The sequence below is a fragment of the Pelophylax lessonae genome (assembly GCF_965119305.1).
Source record: "Pelophylax lessonae genome assembly, chromosome: 5".
Lineage (NCBI taxonomy): Eukaryota > Metazoa > Chordata > Amphibia > Anura > Ranidae > Pelophylax > Pelophylax lessonae.
In genome coordinates, this window is record NC_138772.1 from 303,036,832 (window position 1) to 303,057,705 (window position 20,874).

Below are 20,874 nucleotides of genomic sequence, written 5' to 3' on the forward strand. Positions count from 1 at the left end.
CCTCTCGTTCCTGGGACGGTGCCACCTCTATAAAATGGTCAGCTTTTCCCGCCTGCTTTATCCAATGCAAACCATACCTCTTTTACTGAAACATGCTGATATTCAGATGATAAACAAAACGCTTCAAAAATTAATTTGGCAAAGGAAAAGACCCCGCATTGCTCTGAAGAAACTGCACCTTCCCAGGAATGAAGGGGGCATTAGTCTCCCTAACATCAGACTGTATAATTTATCTACACTGCTTAGGATTGGTCTGGATTGGCTATCGGAATCTTCACGCTACTGCAACTTCGCTTTGGAATCGGCTATGGTACACCCTTATTCCTTATCAGCTCTTCTTCATTCCAAACTAACCATCATTCCCAGAGAACTGAGACTAAATCTGGTTCTTAGAGACACGGTAATAGCCTGGAGGGAATCTCGCAAACATCTTCATCTACCCCCTTTTATCTCCAGACATGCCCCTATCCTGGACAATCTCGGATTTACCCCTGGCTTGGAATATTCTGTATTCAATGATTGGCACACAGCAGGACTAACACAGTTCTCATCCATGTGTCGTGAAGACACTGGGGCCCCTCTCCCATTCAAGTTAGTTGCAAGAAAATTCTCTTTGCCGCTATCCCATACCTTCTATTACTGGCAATGCTTTAATTTTATTCGCTCCTCCTGCACGCATGGACACTTGCGTTTCAAGTCTTGCTTTTTGGACCAACTTCTTCAAAGAGGGTCTTACAACATCTCGGAAATCTATAAACACTTACCTAAGGCCATCATTCCTCCTTTAGCCGCATCTTCAGCATTTAACTGGCAGAAGGATTTTCCTGACCCTAATCTCATGGACAAGCTGCTTTGCGGTTTCAACAAAACTGTTCATCTCGTCCCCTGTGAACAATGGAGAGAATCTCAACTGAAAATTCTCCACAGGGCCTACGTCCCCTTTCTATTGGACAAAAGTTCCCCGGACTCCGCGCTCTGTCCCTATTGCAAAACCTCAAGACCTACTCTCGCTCATCGCTTTTGGTTTTGCTCCTTTATCTCCTGGGATCAAGTCATGGCATTCATCCATAGTGTGACGCTGCTCCTTCTCCCGGAAGATCCTCTCCTGCTAATTTTTGGCTATTGGGACAAACAACTTCAGATACGTTCTCCTCCTGGCTTTTCTTTTCCAAAGGACTGGATCCTCCTATGTCTCCTCACTGCCCGGAGAGCCATTCTGAGGAATTGGACTTTGTCTTCTTGCCCCTCTATTCCCCAACTTAAGCAAGATCTCTCCCAACTGCTCCACATGGAAAGATTTTCTACGGATTTCAACCACCCACCGTCTTACAAATGCTTTTGCAAACGCTGGTGCGCGTTTATTGGTTCCTGTCTCTCGAACCAAACGGTAGAATCCCTCAGTTGTTCATTCGTATATCGCACAAGATCCCTCTAACAACAACTTTCGCTTGGACATTTGTGAGCTTCTTTTTCCCCTCCCTCCCCCTCGCTTCTCACTAATCCCCTCTTCTTTTCCCCTCCCCAGTTTTTAGTTTGGATCCATCCAGTCACAACACTTGTCATGTTTTGAATGTCACTGTAAGGATTTGTGATGGATTCCTTTTCTGGATATTTCCTGTATATTTGCAAAATGTTAATAAAAATTTGTTTAAAAAAAATAAAAACGATTATTCTATCATATTAAAAACATTTTATGAAGGTAGTAACAAGCCTAGGAATAATAAAAAGACAAGCTTGATTTTTTTATACCTAAGTCTAAGAGTAAACTGGCTTCAATTAAATAGTATTCATTAGAGAAAACAACATATTTGCAGTTTTATTACCTCTCACAATATAAAGCCTGGTGAGTCGTATACACAAACATACAGTATGTAGTCAGGTGTTGGACTACAGAAACCTGGAGAAGGAGACATTTCCCTCACTTCAATCAGTTTACTTTCACTTTCTGCTGTTATGCTGAATGTTGTGTTGCACTATCCCCTCCAGTTAGCAGAGGGAGAACTATAGCCAGGAAAGCCTATGGCCTTCTGTGCAGAATGTTGAGAATCATGGGAATTGTAGTCTAAAACATCAATGACAGCTGATCACGTGATGTAAACAGAGCAGGTAATCTGCTTTTTTTTTCCTCACGCTGACAGCATGAGGAGAAAAAAAAAAAGCCAATCATTGGCTTCTGTCAAAGGGATATTGGTCCTGAAGAGGAAGAGCCACTGCCACATCATCTGTGCCTACCAGTGCAAGTCAGTGCAACCCACAAGTGCCACCTATTAATGCCCACCAGTGTCACCTAGCAGTGCCTATCAGCAGTGGTGTGCCAACGGGGGGGATGGGGTGGGGGATGGGGCAGCTACATATAGAGGAATTGATGTTTCCATATTCCTCCTGCTGCCGCTGGATGCCTGATTCTCCTTCTCTCCCTCCTGCAGACATCCCCTTTTACTGGCCCCCAGTTCTCTCCAGCCCCCCAGTGCTCTTAACCCCCCCCCCAGTGATCTTACCCCCCCCCCAGTGCTCTTAGCCCCCCACTGCTCTTAACCCCCCCCACTGCTCTTAATCCCCCAGTGATCTTAACCCCCCTCAGTGCTCTTAACCCCCCTGCTCCTTAGCCCCCCGGTGCTCTTCACCTCCCCACAGTGCTTTTCACCCCCCCTATGCTCTCTGGCTCCCCCAGTGCTCTCCACCCGCCTGTGCTCCCTGGCTCCCCCTAAGTGATTTTCAGTTCCCCCCAGTGCTCTCCAGTTCCCCCCCCCATGCTCTCCATCCCCCTGGTTTTCCCTGCCCCCCCCAGTGCTCTCCACACCCTGCATCTTCCAACCCCCCTGCAATGCTTTCCAAACCCCCCTTAATTCTCTCCACCCCCCTTTGCCGATCAGCTCCTCCAGTGCTCTCTGCTTTCCCTGTGCTCTCTGGCCCCCCTAGTGTTCTTCTATATTCTATCATGTCTGCAGTCTATGACCTTCTCTTGTATCACATCCGCAGTCTCTTGACCATCCCTTGTATCATGTCTGCAGTCTCTGACCATCTCCTGTATCATGTCCTTAGTCTCTGACCATCTCCTGTATCATGTTTCAGTCTCTGACCATCTCCTGTATCATGTTCTCAGTCTCTGACCATCTCTTATATCACGTCTGCAGTCTCTGACCATCTCTTGTATCACGGCCGTAGTCTCTGACTATCTCTTGTATCATGTACCCAGTCTGTGACCATCTCTTGTATCAGGTCCGTAGTCTCTGACCATCTCTTGTATCATGTTAATGCCAAAGGTAGAACTGTGCAGGGGAGGCAGAAAGTGCAAAAGGGGAGCTGTAATTAAAGAGACGGGGGCAGACTGATGGGTGGCTGTGAAATGTGTGCAATAAATATTCTTGAAAGCATTACAAATTTTTGTGGGCGTTTTTACATTTTAAGTTGGGGGGGGGGGCAGATATAGGATCCGACCCGGGTGCCCAATGCTCTAGGTACGCCACTGCCTATCAGTGCCCATCAGTGTCACATATCAGTGCCAATCAGTGCCACATATCAGTGCCACCTATTAGTGCCATCCACAAGTGCCCATCGGTGTCATCCATCAGTGCCACCTATCAGTGCCTATTAGTGTCACCTCATCAGAGCACATCGGTGAAGGATAAAAACTACCTGTTTGCAAAATTTTATAACAAACTATGAAAACAGTTTTTTTTTTTCAAAAATTTTCGGTCTTTTTTATTTGTTCAGCAAAAAATAAAAATCCCAGTAGTGATTAAAGACCATCAAAAGAAAGCTCTATTTGTGTGAAAAAAATTATAAAAATTTAATTTGGGTACAGTATTGCATGACCGCGCAATTGTCATTCAAAGTGAGCCAGCGTTGAAAGCTGAAAAATGGCCTGGGCATAAAGGGGGTTTAAGTGCCCAGTAGACAAGTGGTTAAATTGTGTTAGAAACATCCTTAAAATTGGCAAGTTTGTGTAAAAAAAAATAAAAAGTAAAATAAAAACAAAGCATGGACACACTAAGAATACACCTCAAAATACTGTGAGACTTTTTCACAGCCTAGCCACATAAAGAGACACAACATCCAAGGAGCACATTCAAAGGTTCTAGGGCTATAATTTACACATCTAATTTCCTGACTAACTATCATATTTTTGGAGGCTCTGGAGCACCAGGACAATGGAAACACCAATGCCTTAAGAGTAGCCTTCTCCGACTATAGCTGGCAAGGAAAACACCCCCCGGTGCTCATGGGCTCACCTTATCAAACACAAAAGGGTGGGAGGAACAGGTATGGTACAATTACACGATTACTTCTTGCTGTCCCAACTTACCCAGCTACACAAGTGGTTCCCTGAGAACCCTGACATCCACTGGTCTCAAATAGAAGCTGCATACAGCAAGGTGGATCGCCTGCACCATTTACTTCTAGCGGATAAATGGAAACCTCAAAATATGCCAGACCTGTTAATTACAACTAGAACGTCCATTGCAGCATGGAGGGAACTTCATAAACACACAAATGTAAGAGAAGCCCATTATAAACCGAGACTACCTATCCGACTGTTAGACATCTTGATTCCATGTCTCTCCACTTCAAAATGGAGGGACAACGATATCCACTGGATCGAAGACCTCTTTAGGGAGGTAAATTTAAGGGAGGTAAATGAAACCATTTACCTCCCTTACTCAACAATACCAGATAACACGTTTGGAGCTATATACCTACACTCGCATCTCCACGTTCCTGACCAAACACCCACCCCCTCTCATCACTATTCCATATCCAGTATACCAGTTTCTCACTACTCCTCCTGGGTCGACAAAAGGCATCACCTTCTTTTATAATATGTTTAATGCCAAGACTACCTTTCACAAATCGAGTCCCATGATTAAGTGGGAAGGTGATCTCCAACTAACCTTTTCGCCACAACAGTGGACTTGTGCCTTCCGACACTCTTACGGGGTGTCGAGATGCACCAATCACTGGGAACTGTCACAGAAAATCCTGTCCCGCTGGTACTTCACACCATATAGGCTGTGCCAATTCTACCAGACGCACTCCTCGATCTGCTAGCGGGAGTGTGGCCAAGTAGGCAACTTGTATCACATCTTGTGGACGTGTAAAAACCTTACCAGCTTCTGGAATCAGGTCTTTGGCCTTATTTCCTCGGTAGTACAGTCGCTCATTACACCAAATCCAGCTCTGGCCCTCCTTACTCTAGACATCGATCTGATCCCTAGCAAAGCCAGATGGGTGGTTTCACACATACTACTGGCTGCTAGGGCCATCATTACTAGGAGATGGAAAAAAATGGAAGCCCCAAACTTGTCGGAGGTCGTAGCTTCAGTGATGACCACGTTTGAATTTGAGAAATCACTGGCACTACGTTCTCAATCTCTTATGGCACATACCAAACACTGGGAACCATGGATCACTTGGAATGATAAATGATTGTTAGCTGTTTCTACTTATGTTTTCCGAAATGTTATATTGCATATCGCTTGTTGTTTATGTAACTTCTTTTACGTTATGACTTGCAACGCTGACTGCATTTCTTGTATCTGCTGTTTAAAAGTAATACAAATTATTTGGGAAAAAAAAGAGTACCCTTCTCCGGAAACGAATTTGCCAAGCCATACCCCTGAAAAAAAAAACACACTATAATCCCCCCTCCACCAAATTATTTGGACCAGTGCACAAAGCAAGGTCCATAAAGACATGGATGAGTGATTTGGGGTGGAAGAACTTGACTGGCCTGCAAAGAGTCCTACCCTCAAAACGATAGAACACCTTTGGGATGAAGACTGCAAGCCAGGCCTTCTCGTCTACATCAGTGCCTGATCTCACAAATGGGATTCTGGAAGAATGGTCTAACATTCCCATAGACAGTCTTCCCAGAACAGTTGAACCTGTTATAGTTGCAAAGGGTGGGCCAACTCAATATTGAACCCTACGGACTAAGACTAGGATGCCGTTAAAGTTCATGTGCATGTAAACACAGGCTTCCCAATACGTTTGGCAATATAGTGTATAGTACAATTCCTTATTGCAGAAAAGTTGGAAACTCTGGTATGTTTTGTTCTGTATCCATGATGGGGAGACCTTTCCTTACCATTTGCTCCTATGACTAATAGCATTGGGTAAAAAAGTGTGGGGTGGAAGGCTCAAAGTTTTATGGTTTACACTGAAATTGGGTTAAATATAGTCCCACCTCCAGTGGGGATATCTGTTTCATGAACACTTCTCGAAATGATAGCTTGCCCTCACTTACAGTATGGTATCTATTGTATTGTCTATAGCAGGGGTCTTCAAACTATGGCCCTCCAGTTGTTCAGGAACTACAATTCCCATCATGTCTAGTCATGTCTGTGAATGTCAGAGTTTTACATTGCCTCATGGGATGTGTAATTCTGCAACAGTTGGAGGGCCGTAGTTTGAGGATCCCTGGTCTATAGTGTATATTGTAACACAAAATACAGGACAATCTGACCAATGGGGACATAGACAGCGACAATGTTTTCTCAAAGTATCAACAGCTCAACATAACTATCTTTTTTAAGCAAGGAAGTTGAAATTGTGATCTGATAAGTTCTTTCATCTTTACAGTTTAAAGAATACATTACCTTGTGGAATATGTTACATGTTCCACCCATTTTTAGGGTGTGACAGTGGGTGGGGGATCTTCTCCCCACAACCCCTATCACAATTTGAAAACAGAGCAGCTGTGGGGGGCTCCATCCACGCGGCTGTATTATTCATTCACAGTTTTCTTTGAATGAATAAAAAAAATGAAGAAATTGCTGCGCTTATTAATAAAAATATCATATCAAAAAGTATTTGATATTATAAAAGAAGCTGCCAACACATGATCCTGAATATGGAAACAGATCAATTTAAGCAAATAAAAATAATAGTGTAGCGCTAATGTCTTTATAAAATAACTAATAAATCCACATCACATCAAAACAGGATAAACATGATCATTCCAGAGGAAGAAACCCCAAAGGGATGGTGCTCAGTTTACAGACAGAAACCATGTATCTCCTTTATGCTGAAACCAGTGTAGAGGAAAGGCGCCACCATGAGGGGTAAATAGCCTCTTACCAGAAGCCTATGATCCTTATTACAGGGATCACAGACAGCAGAGATCAGACTATTGTAGACATCAAGGAGAGACCTCTCAGCTTCCCACTTGATCCATATGCCTGGCGTCCCTCTCACAGATCATCAGGATATGTGGAAAACAATCAGACACTCCTCATGGTATAGCACAGTCAATACGTTTATTGCAGCATAGAGTAACAAATGGCAACTTACATTTAGCCAAGAGATACAAAGCAAATCATGTTTTATCCCAATCAGTGACATATAGGTTGGTTTCTAACCATCCCTTTGGGGTTTCTTCCTCTGGAATGATCATGTTTATCCTGTTTTGATGTGATGTGGATTTATTAGTTATTTTATAAAGACATTAGCGCTACACTATTATTTTTATTTCTTTGAATGAATGCCTATAAGTATTGTCAGCCATTGCGGTTGAAGGCTTGTAATTCTCAGTGAGTTGTGAGGGTGCTGCTGAGCTTTCTTGTAGTCTATTAATCTTCCTGCTCTCAGGTGACTGCCTGCCAGTACGAGCTATGAGCAGACAGCTATTCTGAGAGTCTGCAGGAGACTGAGATTGCACCCGCAATCTGATGATCACTGATGCAATGCTCTTCAGGCTCCTTAGAAAGTAAATAAATGCACATTTTTTACCTACAAAAAAAGTGCATGTATTATAAGTCAACGTATCCTTTAAGGCATGTGAGGGAGATCAAGGTCAAGAACAACAGGATGACACAATATTGCTTTTGGGCCAGGATATGGTAAGATCCTCCTTCTCCCCAGCTCCACATAAAAGCATTCTAGATGGTGGTCAGATTCCTCTACTGCCCCCAGACAGTTTTTAAATGTAAAAGTAAGTGAGATATGTCTTTTTTCTAGAATTTAGCAGAAAACTGAAACTGTGGAGGCAGTATTGCTTTGTAAAGACAACTAGGCCTTCATGTGCAATGATAAGTCAGAGCACAGAGCTGTTGTTTTCTGCAGTGTTAGTGAAAGTGGTAGTGATGCTTAAGGCAGATATACAGGTGGGAAGTGTGAGGGTAATCATGAACCATCTGAAGATATGATTTAACACTATAATAAGTTATTACATTTGTATTTAAGTGACAAGAATGAGTTTGCATATAGCATATGCAAATGATATGATATATGATTTAGCATAGGTGGCACTCCTGTTGCCTCTCAGTCTAAGGGTTTTAGATGTATGGGTTTGCAGAATGATTTTGGTGGAGCATAGCTCAAGTCTAGCTCAGTCTAGCTCAAAGGACTAATGCCCCGTACACACGCATCAAAAATTGGCAGGGAATTTTCGGCCAACGTCCGATCTGCCGATTTTCGGTTTGTTAGTATGATGCTTCCGACAACCAACTCCTACTTTTCAGCCGAAAAAAATCTGGTGTGCAGGCTATAAAATTTTTGTTGGCCGTCAACATAACAGCCGATTTTCATGCAGTCAGTACAGATTTCGACAGGGAAAAATCTGATGAGCAAGTCTGGGCATGCTCAGTGAAGAAAAAACACAAAGAAAACTAACCAACACATGACATCACTTCTGAAGTAGAATTTTGTTGGCCGAGAAAATTTGTGTGCAGTCTAGGCACATTCCAACCAACAAAACACAACTTGGACAAAAGTCGGACAGGACGATCGGTCGGCTGATAATCGTTGCGTGTGTACGAGGCATTAGGTTCTTATTCAACATAGGATCACTGTCAGACTGTTCTGTGCAGCTGCTCTATGACTAACAATAAGTTTTTAATTCAATTTTTTTCTCCCCATCTATTATTTCAATTCACCAACAGAAATCCTCTTCTCCTAATTCTTTTAGTGAAATTTTTTGTTGATGTTATTGCTGCCCTTGGTATGGAGTTAACCATAATATCATCCAGCAGTGATTAAGGCAGTGATAAAGGTGTAGAGATGGATTCTAGTAGTAAATACACACATAAAGACGACACTAGCTCGTATGCTTACTGATCTTAACTACCAGTGAAGATACACTGAAATGGCAGCTAGTGGAACTTCTTTGCACTGCCATAAATAATCAAATCAAGTCTGTTAAGCTGAGTCTTTTGGAACAGGCTACAAAATGTATCAGCAATGATGTCATGATCTTCAGTTTATTGCTGGAGGAAGCACTTACCAAGGTTGTCCATATGGGCCAAAAAATAAAAACTGGCTCCAGGTCCTACTCACCTTACAGCTGATGTTGACCAAAACGGAAATGATACCATTCAGAAGAAAACCATGATAATCTATATTACAGAGGAGGAAAGCACATCTTGGGTCCAGGCAGCTTTGCTATCATGTAAGACTGAAAACATGCTTGTTTTGATTCCAAGAGACATAGAATTGTCAACAAATTCAGGGATGAAGAGTCATGATCTTGAAGTAACAATGCCAAAACTAAATTGGATGTTTTATCGCAAAGGAAGCTTGAGTGAAAATTTATGAAGCTACACAGTTTACTGTAGCTTTCCCAGTGCAGATAGCTGCCACCACTGTCTCTGAAGACCAGGCTTCCATCTGCTTCCATTCCACTGAGAAGCATCCACTGCATTGCCACTCCACAATACAATATAAGACTATTAGTGACCTGCAGTAGCCGTCACCATAGTCTTCTTGATATAATGATAATTTTTCAAGCTACAGTGCCAAACCAAATTACCAGACAAAAGTCATGGGCATTTAGCAAAAACCATGGTGACTACTTGCAGAATATCAACTGCCCATTGGTAGAAATTGTTCTTGGTGTGGTGTTTTGGTTCAAAAATAAAACTGAATAATAATGTATGCAGAAAGTGAATTATATCCCTCTTACTGTGATCATAGCAATTAACCCTAATTTGTGTTTCTTACCATACTTAACATAATTATAAAAATTAACCCTTTACCTCCCAACACTGAAACTTAACCCATAACCTTAATGTGAAAATTAAATCTTAAGACTTCTTTTGACTTCTTTTGACCCTAGCAAAACAATATTCCCCTTACTTTAACTTTAGCTTTAACGTAAAACTAAGATAGTTTCTTACCTTAACCACTAACACATTAATGTGAATCATTGTTGTAAGATCTGACATACACTTCCTAAATACAGTGCACAAGCATTGGAAAACATATATAAATTTATGTTTTTTAATCATTGCTATTGATATGCTCAGAAAAGAGAAAAAAACATGCATATTTTCAATGCTTGTCTGCATGAGCCATCTGAACACCAATGATCCAATTTAAAGAAATACTTATTGTGTGCCCTATGAAATATGAAGCCTATTACAAATAAAGAAAATATTATCACTATGTATATATGCACGCTTTAATCAAGACATTTACAAATATTTTCATTTTAGGTAAAGAAAGCTCCCCTTTGCTGAACATTTGCAGGGTCTGCATCCCTTAAGAAGGGATTTACCATTTGGGAGTATTTCACCATAAATAACATTTTTGTTGCAGAGGATGCTTGACTTGTATCTTAGTTCAGAATTTTTCACCCAAGCAAGGAATAACATTTTTGGAGGTGTTCTGTACCCCAACAGTTGCCATATTGCATTGAATTTTACAAAAAAATGACAGAGCTGTTGTTTAAATGAGTTTGTAACCCTAAGATGTGCCTTGCTGCCAGCCCCTCTCTTTTAAGCTCCCATCCTGCACTATATAAGTGTTTGTAGGAAACAAAGCTTCTAAATACCTTTTTATGAAGTGTTTTCAGGCCAGTCACGTGACTCCCGGCCGCTCTGCTATTAAGATTCAGGGCTACAACAGGAGGAGCCAAGCTCTCCCTCTGACGTCAGCTGGGATTTACGTGACCGCCGAGCTGGCCGCTCGGCTTTTCCTGCCGTGGCCCTGGAGTGTAATACCAGAGCGGTCAGGAGTCACGTGACCAGCCTGAAGCTACTTCACAAAAAGGTATTTAGAGGATTTATGTCCTACAAATACTTATATAGTGCAGGATGGGAGCTTGAAAGAGAGGGGCTGGCAGTGACATTGTACTTTTTATTATCAGGCGCAGGGGGGCCAAGACAGAGACACAGACACAGGCTCCCGAGCTGACAGGCAGGGAGGGGAGAGGGGAGAGCAGAGAGGAGACACAGTGGATGATGGAGGCACACAGGCAGACCACAGTAGTCAGGGCTCATTTGCCACGATTATCAAGGTCAGCACACAGAGAGGGACACAGGAAGTGGCAGGATCAGCCAGGTTTTTTTACAATTTCCTGGGGGGCAGCTTAGACAGCACAAGCACTGTGCTGTTTACCCTGATATAAGGAAACAGGATCTCAATTTTTTTAGTATAACAAACACTTTAACCACTTGCCAGCTACGCTATAGCCAAATGACAGTTACAGCGTGGCTGGATTTTTCTAGGACACGGTCATATGATAGTGTACAGCGATTGTGCTTGCCGGGCGTCCACTGTGGGACATGGGTGGGGCACCCTGTCATCACAGATTGAGGTAAAGAGCCCATTAGTGGCCCTTTACTATGTGGTCAGCTGTGCCCAATCATAGATGATCACAGACATAAACAGAAGCCAGGTTATTGGCACACCTTTTCTCACAGTGACAGCATGAGGGGAGGAGAAGAGAGCCGGTAATCAACTTATGTAAAAGGCACTGATTAGCAGTGTCCAGAATAACAGTGCAATCCCAACAGTGCCAACCAGTGCTGCCAATCTGTGGCCTCCAGTGCTGCCAATTAGTACTCACCAGTGCTGCCAATCAGTGCCCATCAGTGCCTCCTCATCAGTGTCAACAATCAGGGCCACTTACCTGTGCCCATCAGTGCTGCCTATCAGTGCCCATTAGTGTCATCTATCAGTGTCCACCAGTGCCACCTCACAATTGCCCATCTATGCCCATATGTGCCGCCTCATTGATGCCACCTCATTAGTGCCGCCTATCAGTTCCCATAAGTGCAGCCTATCAGTGCACATCAGTGAAGGAGAAAAATTCCCTTTTAGCAAAATTGTATAACAAACTATGAAAACGTTTATTTATTTTTTTTCAAAATGTTCAGTATTTATTCGTTTATTTAGCAAAAAAATAAAAAACCTAGTGGTGATTACATGCCACCAAAATAAAGCTCTATTTATATGAAACCAATGATACAGATTCCGTTTGGGTACAGTGTTACACGACTGCGCAATTGCCATTCAAATGTGACAGTGCTGAAAGCTGAAAATTGGCCTGGGCAAGAAGGGGGTAAAATGCCCAGTGAACAAGTGGTTAAAAAGGAAATTTAATTTTAATAACATTAAATTACAATATGGCTTCCGTAGCAATCTTATACTCCGTTTTTCATTTTTTTACACTGAACAAAATTTTAAACGCAACAATTTTGTTTTTGCCCCAATGTTTCATGAGCTGAACTCAAAGATCTAAGACTTTTTCTATGTACACAAAAGGCCTATTTCTCTCAAATATTGTTCACAAATCTGTCTAAATCTATGTTAGTGAGCACTTCTCCTTTGCCGAGACAATCAATCTACCTCACAGGTGTGGCATATTAAGATGCTGATTAGACAGCATGATTATTGCACAGATGTGCCTTAGGCTGGCAACAATAAAAGGCCACTCTAAAATGTGCAGTTTTATAACACAGCACAATGCCACAGATGTCGCAAGTTTTTAGGGAGCGTGCAATTGGCATGCTGACTGCAGGAATGTCCACCAGAGCTGTTGCTCATGAATATAATGTTAATTTCTCTACCATAAGTAGTCTCCAAAGGCGTTTCAGAGAATTTGGCAGTACATCCAACGGGCCTCACAACCACAGACCACGTGTAACACCATCAGCCCAGGACCTCCACATCCAGCATCTTCACCTCCAAGATCGTCTGAGACCAGCCACCCAGACAGCTGCTGCAACAATCAGTTTTCATAACCAAAGAATTTCTGCACAAACTGTCAGAAACCGTCTTAGGGAAGCTCATCTGCATGCTTGTTGTCCTCATCAGGGTCTCAACCTGACTGCAATTCGTCGTCGTAACTGACTTGAGTGGGCAAATGCTCACTTTCAATGGCGTCTGGCACTTTGGAGAGGTGTTCTCTTCATGGTTGAATCCTGGTTTTCTTAGATCTTTGAGTTAAGCTCTTGAAAAAGGGGGGCAAAAACAAGTGTTGCGTTTATAATTTTGTTCAGGATATTTACTATATTTTTTCCAAAAAAAGCAGAATTACCCTTTAAATTACCAAATAGTAGTAAATGTATTTGCTAAAAATTGGATCAAGACCCTGATTTATACAAACTTTCAAATACATTTCATACGATACATACTTTACAATAACCTTTTCATTTTAAATAGTTTTGTTTGAAACAAAAAATATTTTTTAAACTATCAATAAATATGAGTAATAAAGATGTTGTGCATTGCCTCTTATTCCTATATATAATGTGTGGCTGCTGCTATCACTAAATGTGTTCCCACATACGGTTCAATCAGTAAAGAAAAAAGTTGTGATAGCATTGCCCAATAGTGAACAATCAATTAGTTCAATAATAAACACGTGTGCTATAAAATTGCTACGAACATTGATACCTTGAAATATACATAACGCATATTAGGTAAATAAATAAAGTCCCAACAGTCCACAAATAAAGTGCTCTAGTACATGTTCATATTCCAATGTGTGCTCCACTATATAACAAGAGTACTCCATCACCAGGTGAAATACTCGCTCACCTCAGGACAAGACAAGGGCCAACACAGCCTACATTAGTAATCAAACCTGTACACCAGATAGTGGGTCCACTGCTCACTTCCTCCTCTAAAGATAGAACTTCCCCAGCTAGGATGACTCCACAGAATTCTCAGTATAAAGGAAACAAACTCCAGTAGTGCAGTATCATGGTTAAAAGGCATAAGAAAATACCAGCCAAGCTTAAGGAATGCACTCACATTTTAAAAGTTAAAAACAAGCGATATGATATAACAGAGTAACAGGGCCTGCTGTGGAAGTTCTATCATCAGAGGAGGAAGTGAGTAGAGGACCCACTATCTGGTATAGAGTATTGATTATCATTATTTTGTGTTGGCCCTTTGAGGATCTTGTCCTGAGGTGAGCGAGTATTTCACCTGGTGATGGAGCACTCTTGTTATATGGTGAAGCACACATTGAAATATGAAGATGCACTAAAGCACTTTATTTGTGGACTGTTGGGATTTTATTTATTTACCTAATATTTTTTTATTGTATCTTTCAATATTTCAATGTTTATAACAATGTTATAGCACAGGAGTTTATTATTGAATTATTGATTGATTGTTCACTATTGCAACTTTTTTATTTACTGATAATAATAAATATGGATTTCCCTTTAAATCCCTAAGGATACACGTTAGTCATAAATATTGCTATAATTGTAACACATTTTCATAATATTTTAGCATTCTTGAAAAATCCATATACTGCCAAACAGAACCAGGAGTTCTGTGGTTTTGCACCTTTATTAGTTCCACAATCTGCTTTAAAATACAGAGATAGAAAGATACATTGCTAGATAAAAAGAAAGATAGATAGATAGATAGATAGATAGATAGATAGATAGATAGATAGATAGATAGATAGATAGATAGATAGATAGATAGATAGATAGATAGATAGATAGATAGATAGATAGATAGATAGATAGATAGATAGATAGATAGATAGATAGATAGATAGATAGATAGATAGATAGATAGATAGATAGATAGATAGACTGTAAATGTCTGGCACTAGATAAAATCAACACATGTAAATCTTTCTCACAATTTTTAGGTCATCACAACTTTTACTGTACTAAAAAACATCAAGAAACATGTTTTCTTTTTAGTTCAGACGTGAAATACTGACAGGTTATAGCTTTGAAGCATACTACTGAGTTCCAATTAAGAAAAAAATATATATATTGATGTTATATAACATGATTCAGGATAGTGGAAAGTGGTACAAAGAGAAAAAACTTTAAAGGATAACTGTACTTTTAAAGCACATTTGGTCTTTTAATATATCCACAAATACCATATAGCTTTACAAATATAGCCTCTTACCTTTGCCTTTTTTAACTTTCATTTGAGAGTTGTCATGCATAGGCTCAGGCCAGCATAAACATAGTTTGCTTTGTAACATGTCTACAGACCAAAATGGAGAATAAAAAAACATAAAGAATCTGAAGCTGAACTCCAGCGATTGTTATTGTTTTTTCATACGTTTTCATTACATATGATCAGTGAAAGCTGTAAATCACTGTAGTAGCTCAAGCTACTACAGTAATGAACATGATGCACAGTAAATACAGGAGGTTGGTTTTTCAGAATTGCCCCATTCAAAGAATGCCTTGCATTTTTCTCAATGAGTGCAAATTATTTACGGTATAGACAAAGCGAAAAGGAGGGCATTATGGTGATATCCACCTTGTTCAGTCAAATAACATGTTGCATATAAGAAATGTTCAAGGTAATCTCTGGATGTTGCTACATAAGTGACCCACTGTGGTTACTATGAAGAAGGGCACCCACTCAGCACGTCACCCAAAAGATTTCTTCTATCACTTTAGTAGTTTGAAAACCTTTCTATAAAAATAAATAAAAAATAAACAAGGTTGTTTTCTTCCTAAAAGCATTAGCTACTTTACTGTAATGAAAAATAATTTTCAGGCAGTTGTCATGTCTAGTGCTCTAAATGGTTATTCTCCCTGAGGAAGAAGGTATATTGATCCCTTAAAATGAAAAGGTTTGTACAGTAGGCTGTTCATCTTGCACACCAGTAATATTCTACTTTCTGTTATAAAAGGATCTTCTGTTTCTTACATTTTACATTTAAAGTGATTGTAAACCCCACTTGGTAATTTTTACCTACAGGTAAGCCTATAGTAGGGCTTATCTGTGGGAAAAATGAATCTCCTAAACGGTGCACCTTGCTGGAACTTCAGAGCATCGTGCCGGAAACCTAGAGCTGATTTCATTGTGACTCTGGCCAATCACATAGCCGAAGCGTAGGAACCCAGAAGAAAGACTGGGGGAACATGTCAGCCCTCTCAGCAGTCACATTACAGCGCTGGAGGGCTTTGTTCCAAGGTGAGTATTTCATATTGTGCTAGTATGCAATGCATACTAGCACATTCGGCTTTGCCTTGCAGATTTTTTTTTTTTTTTGCAAAATCCACAGTTTACAACCGCTTTAAACCGGGTGAACACTTGAATATTTGTGTGCACCCATTAACACATAATTACTCAATCTTTACACAAGGTTTAAACCTTCCTCCTTATTATTCCCTCTGTTTCTTACAATACAGAAACTAGCCATTCTGCATCAGCAGACAGAATAGTGAAAGGAAGGCCTATCTGCTCCACATTAATCCAAGCTGTAGAATCAAATTTATTATTTTTATTATGTATTTGTGTTTATTATTTATTTGTATGTTAATGTCATTGCAGTTCTTATATCCATCTTATTTACCTTAGTGTAAAGAGCCTATTAATAAACAAACGCATGCACAGTATATAGAAGCCCCAACAAAAAAAAGATGCTAAACTGTTAATCTCAAACAATGTTAAGCTTATTGCATTTGGGTAGCAGTAATCATAGCATGATTTCATTTAATGGGATCTGTAAACTACAAGCACATAAAGAAAAGAAAAACACTTAATTTTAAGAGAGCACATTGTCTAAGGCCGAAAGCTTGTTCTTGAGACCTAGAATGGGAGGGAATATTGTCACTAAGAAACACAGAACAGAGATGGGATGCAAACAAACTGCAATATATTTACTCATGGGCAATACGTTTAAGAGTCTAAAAGTAAAAAAGTGCCTTTGAAGTTGAAATAGCCACAAATATGGCTCCCTACTTTCTTTTACAGAAACATAATGATAAACCGCATACACTCTTAGCCAATAGGCTGTTCATGCCAGAATCCCTATTAAATGGTGTTTGCCTAAAAATAAATATATATATATATATATATATATATACATATGCACATATATATATGGAGATCTAGGGCATTCAATGACACAGATTTCTCAGCAAACAAGATGGTGCCCGAGAGACTTCCCAGGTGATTATGTCACATAGGCCCTTCCCCCCTGAGGTGTTGTGTCCCTCTGGACTTCCTCAAAGGTCAGAAGGGACCCAGACTCATCACACTTATACAAGTCAAGGCAAATATCACTGTAGAGCAGTGATGGCAAACTCTGCCACCCCAGATGTTTCTAAAACATCTGGGATGTCAAGGTTTGCCATCACTGCCATAGAGAATAACAACAAAGTGTAATTCGCTCTGAGGCCATCTTAACCCTCCTCTTGTGTTAGGGTCAAAACTGACCCGTTTTCAGGTTTTGAATGTCTATAAGTATCACATAAATTTGTTTATTGTATCAAGATTTTTTTACTTTGTCAGGAACCTCTATTTAAACAATGTAATCGAAAAATAATCCTTTTCACTAAATTATAAAATACTGTGGTGAAAATTAAGACGTTTATGGTGTTAGGTTCAATTCTGACCCAGTTATAATTTAGTATTATAGGACACTAATAAGTGCCAAAACTGAAATCATAAACACTCTCTCTGCTTAGTAACACTGACAGCCAATCACCTCTCAACCCTCTGAGCTGTAGTTAGGGAGGGGCCTATCTCTTTGCCTGCTTGTCTGCTTCTCTAAATAAAGTAAAGAAACATAGGACCAATACATTTCAGAGTTGCTGACTTGCAGAGTAATCATCTCCAATATGCAGCATGCAAGAGTCAGAAGATTTACAGGAAGCCAAATACTGGATTATATCTTGGATGAAAATGAGGCAGAGGACACAGAGCAGCATAGCGATATGGATGAGCAGGTTTCTGAGGTAGAAGATGAAGTAGAGTATCAACCAGAATACACAGACACATCTGATGAGTCTGATGAGGAGGCCACCAGTGCTGAACCTGCTGCTGTTCCTGCTGAAACATTCAAATCCAAAAGTGGTAATATCTGTTGGAGTTCAGAACCTCCAGACTTACATGGCAGGGCAGCTGCTGCAGATGTAATCAAAATGGCCCCTGGGATCACAAGGTTTGCTGTGACGAGAGAAAGTGACATCAAAACATGTTTTGAACTGTTCATGCCATTGTCACTAAAAAAAGTGATCATTGCAATGACAAACCTTGAAGGAAAAAAAGTCCATGGCAACATGTGGAATGACATAAATGAGGAATGCCTAGATGCTTATATTGGTGTTCTTCTTCTTGCTGGAGTGTACAGATCCTATAATGAGGCCACTGATAGTCTCTGGGACAAGTCAAGAGGCAGATATATCTTCCCAGCAACAATGTCACTTCACACCTTTCAAATGATATCAAGAGTTTGCAGATTTGACAAAAGAGATACTAGAGCAAAATCTGACAAGCTTGCTCCCATAAGGGATGTCTGGGAGAAATGGGTTCAGCTCCTTCCACTAATGTTTAACCCTGGGCCTCAGGTAACAGTAGATGAACGTTTGATCCCTTTCCGTGGAAATTGCCCCTTCCGGCAGTATATGCCCAGTAAGCCAGGCAAATACGGCATAAAAATCTGGGCAGTCTGTGATGCAAAAACAAGCTATGCATGGAACCTACAGATTTACACCGGCAAACCCCAAAGTGGCATCCCTGAGAAAAAACAAGGACAACGTGTAGTCCTTGATTTGACTACTGGACTGCGGGGTCACAATATCACGTGTGACAATTTTTTTCCAGCTATGACCTTGGACAAGAACTTCTCAGGAGGAAACTCACCATGGTAGGCACAATAAAAAAAAATAAACCTGAACTGCACACTGAAATTATGCAGGTGAAGGACAGAGCTCCACTTTCTTCAAAATTTGCTTTTACAGACACCACCACTGTTGTTTCATATTGTCCAAAAAAAAAATAAAAATGTGATACTTATGTCCTCTTTTCACAAAGATGCAGCTGTGTCATCAAGAAGTGACAAAAAGCCCACAATTATCCTGGATTACAATAAAAACAAAGGAGGAGTGGACAACCTGGACAAGCTGACTGCTACCTATACTTGTCAGCGAATGACCAGGAGATGGCCGATGGCTGTGTTTTTTAACATCCTAGATGTGTCTGCATACAATGCATTTGTGATATGGACCCACATTCACCCAGGTTGGAACACAAAAAAAAAACAAGCGGAGAATATTTCTCGAGGAGCTAGGAAGTTCCCTTGTCAAGGCACACATTGAGCAAAGGAAACGGGCGTCTCGAGATCCAATCGCTGCAGCCGTGATCAGACAGATGCAGAGTTCATCAAGCACTCCATCCACACCATCAACAACACAAAGAGAATCAGTGCCAGCATCCTCATCATCTAGCCTTGCCTCAACATCAACCAGCACAGCCACATTCACAACTCCAGTGATGCCATCTAATTCTAAAAGAAAGAGGTGTCAGGTCTGCCCCATCAATACGGACAGAAAGACACATACATTATGCTTCCACTGTAAAAAATATATCTGCAAAGAACATGCTAAAAGTGTCAGCTTTTGCCACACATGCATCTAAAAACACCCACACAAACACATGCAAGTTCTTGCACAAAGATGCTTTGAAACTAGTACTTGATTTCTATTGGTTTGCCTTGCTTGATTGTGTTTTTTTGTTTGACCTTGCAAGTCTACATTTTGTATTATTACTTGCTTTTCATTGTTTATGAACGTTTTTTGTTAAAAAGAAAAATACTTTTTAAGTAAATATATATGGGTCAAAATTGACCCTAACACCATCAATGTTATTATAGTTAATGTTATTAAAATAAAAATATTAAAAAAAAAAATTAAGAGATGTGTTCAAATACTCCTCAGCAACATTCTGGTGACATAACAACCTTTTATTTACTTATAATATTCTATTGAGGTTTATTTTGCCATTTTTTTAAATTTGAAAATGAGAGGTATGCTATCAAAAGAAAGGTCTAGGGGTCACGCCAAAAATATTAAAACCAATCTTTTCAAGGATAAAGAAGCCTAACAAGGTAACCAAGAGGTAAGAAACAAATTTGATGATAAATAATTATTCAGAGGGTATTTTATGGCTGATTTAAAACACGGGTCAAAACTGACCCTAAACATCATGGATAGTAACAGAATTCTAACATAAGAGGAGGGTTAAAGCAACCAGCAACAGAGAGAACATCCATTGTGGTGTAGCAGGATTCCCAGCCATTGTGCTGGATGTGGGTCTACCAGGGTTATTGCTAACAACAACAGCACATTTAAGCATGTTTTCCAAGTGTGAGCACTGAGACAGGAAACCGTCCAGCATCTTTGGGTTTTGTATTTATTTAGGAACTTGAGTGGGAGAAGGGAATGAGTGGGATACTCCTCTGGCTCAACTATTCACAAGATAATGTGACAACTGGCGCTGGTTAACGCTGACTTGCTGTCCGTTAACTTTGAACTGACTTTGTCACTCCCCGTTGGCACAAAGTCCTTTGTACTGCTGCCTTTAGCCCTCCTGGCTGAGGTAGCTACTTGTAACCACTGCTTCAACTCTTAACACTTTAGGGTCCGCACTGGCACCCTCTCTCACAGACTTCTCTTCAGGGCTTAGACTCTGGCATCCCCTTCTCTAAGCCTCTCCCGGTTGACTGGCTCCTGGATCCATCTGACCTTCCGGAGTGGTCCCCTATCCTAGGCAGACCCCTGGGCAGTTTACAGTACTCACAACACTGCTTTCCTGAAAACCCCTGCCCCAGCATTTCCACTTTATCCTCAGAACTCTGGATCCCTCTCAGCAGCTTAGCTCAACCTTCTGTCCTCTAGGCCGACCACCAAGGACACCTTTCCT

The 20,874-nt window shown here is 40.7% G+C and overlaps 1 pseudogene across 1 annotated transcript; it reads left to right on the plus strand.

The window, feature by feature from the left end:
- The first annotated feature begins 17,792 nt into the window (after positions 1-17,792).
- Positions 17,793-19,590, plus strand: LOC309557203 (piggyBac transposable element-derived protein 4-like; annotated as a pseudogene). The gene has a single exon. The product of its transcript is annotated as a piggyBac transposable element-derived protein 4-like (transcript).
- The last annotated feature ends 1,284 nt before the right edge of the window (positions 19,591-20,874 follow it).